Consider the following 8,478-nt stretch of genomic DNA (forward strand, 5'->3'; position numbering starts at 1 on the left):
AATATCCCTTCACGGGTCCTTCCATGAGGGAGTTTCCAAGCTGTGTAATGTAAAGAAAGTTTCATCTATGTGAGATGAATAAACATAGCAAAAAGCAGATTCACAGAAAGCTTCTTTCCAGTTTTTATCTGAAGATATTTCGATTTTCACCACAGTCTTCAAAGTGCTCCTGAAGGTCCCTTCGTCGATCTGTCCATGAGAGTTTCCAAGCTGTGTAATGTAAAGAAAGCATTATCTATGTGAGATGATTACATATATCTCTGAGTGGGTCCCTAGAATGCTTTTCCCTGTTTTATTCTGAGGCTATTTCCCTTTTCACCATTGGCAACGACATTCCCCGAATATCAGTTGATACCTGTTTCTGCAAAAGTGTTCCCCCGACGCTGTATGAGAAGAGAGGTATAACAATGTGAGTGGAATACACACGTCACAAGGTAGTTTCTCGTAAGCTTCTCTCCAGGTTTGGTCAGAACATGTTTCCTTTTTCACCGTAAGCCTCAAAGTGCTCCCGAATATCCTGTCACATGCTGAGCATACACTGGGTTAGAAAAATGCTCAATGAAAAGAGGGGCTTAACTGAGTGAGAGCCATTAAGATGTCAAAGAGCAGGTTCACAGAAAGCTTCCTTCTGGATTTTCCCTGAGGATATTTGTTTCTCCATGTTCTAAGGATCATTCCCAAGCATCCTGACTCAGACTCCACAAAAACAGTGATTTCAAGCTGTCCAATCCAAAGAATGGTTTCACTCTATGAGACGGATACACACATCACAAAGCAGTTGCTCAGAAAGTTTCTCTGCAGGTTTCAGTGGAACACGTTTCCTCGCTCACCACAAGCATCTCGGCGTCACTAAATATCGCTTCACAGATCCTTCAAAGACAGACTTTCAAAACTGAGCAACATAGAGTAAGCATTCACACTTTGAAGTGAATGCACATACCAGAGAGCAGATTCTTGGAACGCTTCTTCCTCGATTGATTTCAGTATATTTCACTGTTCACCATAATCCCCAATGCCCTCCGAAACATCACATTTTTGGTTTCACAGGAACAGTGTTCAAACACTGCCTTGTCAGAAAATAGGTATAAATTGCTGAGTGGAATGCATGCATCACAAAGTCGTTTCTCAGAAAGCTTCTCTCTACTTTTTATCTGAAGATATCTCCCCTTTCACTGTAGGCCTGAATGTGCTCCCAAATGTCCCTTCGTGGATCCGTGCATGACGCAGTTTCTAAACTGTGTAATATAAGAAAAGTTTTACTATGTGAGATGAATAAATATATCTAACACAAACAGTTTCACAGAAATCTTGTTTCCAGTTTTTCCCTGAGGATATTTCCTTTTCCACCATAGCCATCCCTGTACTCCCAAATGTCTCTTGGGATCTTCTTCTCCAAAAGGTATTCCGGAATCCTCTAGGAGAAGAAAGGTGAATGGAATGCACACATCATTCTGTTAGTGGAATGCACACGTCACAAAGCAGCTCTTCAGAAAGCTTCTCTCCAGTTTCTCTCTGAAAAGGTTTCCCTTCTCACCGTAAGTCTCAAAGCACTCCTGAATATCCCTTCGCAGACTAAATGACAACAGTGTTATGATACTGCTCAATGAAAACAGAAGCTTAACTGTGTGAACGGAATTCAGGTGACACAGAGCTGTATCACAGAAAGCTTCCTTCTGGTTTCTCTCTGAGCTTATTTCTTTTTCAGGATATTCCAAAAAGCATTTCCAAGTGTCCTTTCTCAGATTCCACAGAAACAGTGATTTCAAACTACACAATCCAAAGAATGAATTAACTCTATGCAATGAGCACAAACCTCACAAAAGAGTTGCGCACAAATCTTCTCTCAAATATTCGATGGAAGACATTTCCTTGCTCAACACAGGCCTCCAGTTGCCACTTACTATCCCTTCGCAGAACCCTCAAAGACCGACTTTCAAACTGGGAAATGTATAGTAAGCTTTAACCTTCTGTGAAAATAGACAGCCAGAGAGCAGTTTCTTCGAGTGCTTCTTTCTGTTTTTTATGGACATTTCAATTTTGCCATAGTCTTCAATGTGCTCCGAATATCAGTCTTTTGGATTTACAGGAACAGTGTTCAAATTGTGCCTTATGAGAAGAAAGTTACAAGCAGTTTCTCAGAAAGCTTCTCTCCCGTTTTGATCTGACTATATTTCTTATTTCACTATAGGCCCGAATGTGATCCCAAATATTCCTTTGTAGATCCATCCAGGAGGGAGTTTACAAGCTGTGTAATGTAAAGAAAGCTTCATCTATTTGAGATGAATAAACATAGCAAAAAGCAGGTTCACAGAAAGCTTGTTTCCCATTCTAATCAGTAGATATTTCATTTTTCACTGTAGTCCTCAAGATCCTCCTGAAAGTCCCTTCATGGAATGGTCCACAACAGTTTCCAAGCTGCGTAATGTAAAGAAAGCATTAGGTATGTGAGATGATTACACATATCACAGAGTAGTTTGCTAGAAATCTTTTTTCCAGTTATAGTCTGAGGCTATTTCCCTTTTCCCCATCGGCACCAACATGCTCCGGAATAAGTATTGGTACCTGTTTCTCCAAAAGGGTTTCCCCGACGCTGTATGAGAGGAGAGATATAACACTGTGAGTGGAATGCAGACTTCACTAGGTAGTTCCTCGGAAAGCTTCTCTCCAGTTTGTGTCTGAACATATTTCCTTTTTCACCGTAAGCCTCAAAGTGCTCCCAAATATACCGTCACACGCTCAGCATACCCAGGGTTAGAATACTGCTCAATGAAAAGAGGGTGTTATCTGAGTGAGAGCCATTAAGATGACACAGAGCTGTTTCACAGAAAGCTTCCTTCTGGATTTTGCCTGAGGATATTTCATTCTCCATGTTCTAAGGATCGAGGATCGTTCCCAAATGTCCTTCATCAGATTCCACAAACACAGTGATTTCAAGCTGTTCAATCCTAAGAATGGTTTAACTCTATGAGACAACCATAGAGTCTCATAGAGTTCAATGTGTGTCTCATATAACATCGAGTCTCATAGAGTTCGATGTGTGTCTCATATAACTCTATGAGACACACATCGAAAAGCAGTTGGTCAAAAAGTTTCTCTGCAGGTTTCATTGGAAGACGCTTCCTTGCTCACCACAAGCCTGTGGGCATCACTAAATATCCTTTCACAGATCCTTCAAAGACAGAGTTTCGAAACTGGGCAACATAGAGGAAGCATTAACTCTGTAAAGTTAATGCACATATCAGAGAGCAGATTGTTGCAGCGATTCTTCCTCGATTTTATTTCAGTACCTTTCACTATTGGCCATAGTCCTCATTGCACTCCAAAATATCACTTTTTCCATTTCACAGGACCAGTGTTCAAACACTCCCTTGTGAGAAAAGAGGTATAACTCCCTGAGTGGAATGCATACATCACAACGTCATTTCTCAGAAAGCTTCTCTCCACTTTTTATCTGAAGATATCTCCTCCTTCACCGTAGGCCTGAATGTGCTTCCGAATGTCCCTTTGCAGTTCCATGCATGACGGAGTTTCCAAACTGCTTAGTAGAAGAAAAGTTTTAACTATGCGAGATGAGTAAATACATCTAAACAAAGCAGTTTCACAGAAATCTTTCCAGTTTTTGTCTGAGGTTATTTCCTTTTTCACCATAGCCGTCCCTATACCCCTGAATGTCTCTTGGTAGCTTTGTCTCCAAAAGGGTTTCCTGAATCCTCTAGAAGAAGAAAGGTGAGTAGAATGCACACGATATTCTGTGAGTAAAATTCTGTGTGTGGAATGCACACGTCACAAAGCAGCTCCTCAGAAAGCTTCTCTCCAGTTTCTATCTGAAGACGTTTCCTTTCTCAATGTAAGCCTCAAAGCGCTTCTGAATATCCCTTCACAGACTAAACAAAAACAGTGTTATGATACTGCTCAATGAAAAGAGAAGATGCCCTGTGTGAGCAGAATTCACTGGACTCAGGGCAATTTGACATCAAGCTTCCTTCTGGTTTCTCTCTGAGGTTATTTCTTTTGCAGGATATTCTAAGGAGTGTTTCCAAATATCCTTTCTCAGATTCCACAGAAACAGTGAATTCCAACTACTCAATCCAAAGAATGCACACGTCACAACGGAGTTCCTCAGAAACATTCTCTCCAGTTTTGGTCTGAACAGATTTCCTTTTTCACCGTCAGTCTCAAAGTGTTCCCGAATATCCCGTCACATGCTAAGGATGCACATTTTTAGAAAACTGCTCTGTGAAAAGAGGGGCTTAACTGAGTGAGAGCCATTAAGATGACACGGAGCAGCTTCACAGATAGCTTCCTTCTCGATTTTCCTGAGGATATTTCTTTTTCCAAGTTCTAAGAATCGTTCCTCAGATTCCACAAAAACAGTGATTTCAAGCTGTTCAAGCCAAAGAACAGTTTATGTCTATGATACAAATACACACATTGCAAAGCAGTTGCTCAGAAAGCTTATCTGCAGGTTTCAGTGGAAGACGTTTCCTTGCTCACCACAAGCCTGTGGGTGTCACTAAATATCCCTTCACAGATCCTTCAAAGACAGAGTTTCGAAACTGGGCAGCATAGAGTAAGCATTAACTCTGTGAAATGAATGCACATATCAGAGAGCAGATTCTTGGAACCTTCTTCCTGGATTTCATTTCAGTATATTTCACTATTCACCATAGTCCTCAATGCGCTACTAAATATCACTTTTTCAGTTTCACAGGAACAGTGTTCGAACACTGCCTTGTGAGAAAAGAGGTATAACTCCCTGAGTGGAATTCATACATCATAAACTCGTTTCTCAGAAAGCTCCTCTCCACTTTTTATCTGAAGATATCTCCTGTTTCACCATAGGTCTGAATGTGCTCCCAAATGTCCTTTCACGGATCCATGCATGACGGAGTTTACAAACTGCATAATATAAGAAAAGTTTTAACTATGCGAGAAGAATAAATATATCTAACACAAAGAAGTTTAACAAAAATCTTTTTTCCAGTTTTTGTCTGAGGATATTTCCTTTATCACTATAGCCATCCCTATACTCCTGAATGTCTCTTGGTAGCTTTCCTTTCAAATGGGATTCCAGAATCCTCTAAGAGAAGAAAGTTGAGTGGAATGTACATGTCATTCTGTGAGTGGAATGCACACGTCATTCTGTCAGTGGAATTCTGTGAGTGGATTGCACACGTCACAAAGCAGCTCATCAGAAATCTTTTCTCAAGTTTCTATCTGTAGATGTTTCCTTTCTCACCATAAGCCTCAAAGCAATCCAGAATATATCTTCACAGACTAAACAAAAACAGTGTTATGATACTGCTCAATGAAAAGAAAAGCTTAACTGTGTGAGCAGAATTCACCTGACACAGAGCAGTTTCACAGAAAGCTTCCTTCTGGTTTCTCTCTGAGGTTATTTCTTGTTCAGGATATTCTAAAGAGCATCTCCAAATGTTCTTTTTCAGATTCCACAGAAACAGCGATTTCAATCTACTCAATCCAAAGAATGATTTAACTCTAAGAGATGAGCACAAACTTCAAAAAAGGGTTGCGCAAAAGTTTCTCTGCAATATTCGATGGAAGACATTTTCTTGATCGACACAGGCCTCTAGTAGCCACTTAATATCCCTTCGCAGAACTCTGAAAGACAGGCTTTCAAACTCGGAAATGTAGAGTGAGCTTTAACCCTGTTTAAAAATGCACGTGTCAGAGAGCAGATTCTTTGAATGCTCCTTTCTGTTTTTTATTGGCCATTTCAATTTTGCCATAGTGTTCAATGTGCTCCAAATATCACTCTTTTGGTTTACAGGAACATTTTTCAAATTTTCCCTTATGAGAAGAAAGCTATAACTCCCTGAGTGGAATGCAAATGTCACCAAGCAGTTTCTCTGAAAGCTTCTCTCCCGTTTTTATCTGACTATATTTCCTGTTTCACCATAAGCCTGAATGTGATCACAAATATCCCTTCGTGGATCCATCCACAAGGGAGTTTCTAAGCTGTGTAATGCAAAGAAAGCTTCATCTGTGTGAGATGAATAAACATAGCAAAAAGCATATTAGCAGAAAGCTTCTTTCCCGTTTTTATCTGAAGATATTTCATTTTTCACCATAGTCCACAAAGTGTTCCTGAAAGGCCCTTCATGTATCCGTCCATGATAGTTTCCAAGCTGCGTAATGTAAAGAAACCATTATCTATGTGAGATGATTACACATGCCACAGTGTGGTTTCCTAGAAAGTTTTTCCAGTTTTAATCTGAGGCTATTTACCTTTTCACCATTGGCATCAACATGCTCCCGAATATCACTTGGTACCTGTTTCCCCAAGAGGGTTTCCCCGATGCTGTAGGAGAAGAGAGGTATAAAATTGTGAGTGGAATGCACAGGTCACAGGGCAGTTCCTTGGAAAGCTTCTCTCCAGTTTTGGTCTGAACATATTTCTTTTCTCACTTTAAGCCTCAAAGTGCTCCCGAATATCCCGTCACACGCTAAGCATACACAGGGTTAGAAAACTGCTCAATGAAAAGAAGGGCTTAACTGAATGAGAGCCAATAAGACAACACAGAGCAGTTTCACAGAAAGCTTCCTTCTGGATTTTACCTGAGGATAGTTCTTTCTCCATGTTCTAAAGATGGTTCCCACATGTCCTTCCTCAGATTCCACAAAAGCAGTGATTTCAAGCTGTTCAATCCAAAGAACGGTTTAACTCTCCGAGACAATTTCACACATCTCATAGCAGTTGCTCAGAAAGTTCCTCTGCAGGTTTCATTGGAAGACGTTTCCTTGCTCACCACAAACCTCTGGGTGTCATTAAATATCCCTTCAGAGATTCTCCAAAGACAGAGTTTCGAAACTGGGCAACATAGAGTAAGCATTAACTCTGTAAAGTGAATGCACATATCAGAGAGCAGATTCTTGGAACGCCTCTTCCTCAATTTTATTTCAGTATATTTCACTATTCGCCATAGTCCTCAAAGCGCTCCAAATTATCACCTTTTCAATTTCACAGGAACGGTGTTCAAACACTGCCTTGTGAGAAAAGAGGTATAAATCCCTGAGTGTAATGCATACATCACAAAGTTGTTTCTCAGAAAGCTTCTCTCCACTTTTTATCTGAAGTTATCTCCAGTTTCACCGTAGGCCTCAATGTGCTCCTGAATGTACCTTCGCGGATACATGCATGACAGAGCTTCCAAAGTGCGTAATATAAGAAAAGTTTTAACTATGTGAGATGAATAAATATAACTAACACAAAGCAGTTCCAGAGAAATCTTTCCATTTTTTGTCTGAGGATATTTCCTTTCAAACCATAGCAATCCCTATACTCCCAAATGTTCTTTGGCAGCTTTTCCTCCAAAACAGATTCCAGAATCCTCTAGGAGAAGAAAGGTGAGGAGAATGCACACGTCATTCTGTGAGTGGAATGCACACGTCAGTCTGTGAGTGGAACTCTGTGAGTGGAATTCACACGTCACAAAGCAGCTCCTCAGGAAGCTTCTCTCCAGTTTCTATCTGAAGACGTTTCCTTTCTCACCGTAAGCCTCAAGTGCTCCTGAATATCCTTTTGCAGACTAGACAAAAACAGTGTTATGATACTGCTCAATGAAAAGAGAAGCTTAACTGTGTGATCGCAATTCAGGTGACACAGAGCAGTTTCACAGAAAGCTTCCCTGTGGTTTCTCTCTGAGGTTATTTCTTTTTCAGGATATTCTAAAGAGAGTTTCTAGATGTCCTTTCTCATATTCCACAGAAACAGTGATTTCAAACTACTCATTCCAAAGAATGATTTAACTCCATGAGATGAGCACAAACTTCACAAAAGAGTTGTGCAGAAATCTTCTCTCAAATATTCGATGGAAGACATTTCCTTGCTCAACACAGGCCTCCACTTGCCACTTACTATCCCTTTTCAGACCCCACAAAGACCGACAATCATACTGGGAAATGTTGAGTAAGCTTTCTCCCTGTGTAAAAATGGACATGGCAGAAAGCAGTTTCCTTGAGTGCTTCTTTCTGTTTTTTATTGGACATTTCAATTTTGCCATAGTAGATAGTGTGCTATGAATGTCACTCGTTTGGTTTTACAAGAACTGTGTTCAAATTGTGCCTTATGAGAAGAAAGTTATAACTCCCTGATTGGAATGCACGCGTCACCAAGCAGTTTCTCAGAAAGCTTCTCTCTTGTTTTGATCTGACTATATTTCCTATTTCACTATATGCCCAAATATGATCCTAAATATCCCTTCGTGGATTCATCCAAGATGGTGTTTCCAAGCTCCATAATGTAAAGAAAGCTTCATCTCTGTGACATGAATAAACATAGCAAAAAGCAGATTCACTGAAACCTTCTTTCCAGTTTTTATGTGAAGAGATTTCCTTTTCACCAGAGTCCTTAATGTGCTCCTGAAGGTCCCTTCTTGGATCCGTCCATGACAGTTTCCAAATTGTGTAATGTAAAGAAAGCTTTATCTATGCGAGATGATTACACATATCAAAGTG

The sequence above is a fragment of the Colobus angolensis genome, unplaced genomic scaffold (assembly GCF_000951035.1).
Source record: "Colobus angolensis palliatus isolate OR3802 unplaced genomic scaffold, Cang.pa_1.0 Scaffold499, whole genome shotgun sequence".
Taxonomy (NCBI): Eukaryota; Metazoa; Chordata; class Mammalia; order Primates; family Cercopithecidae; genus Colobus; species Colobus angolensis.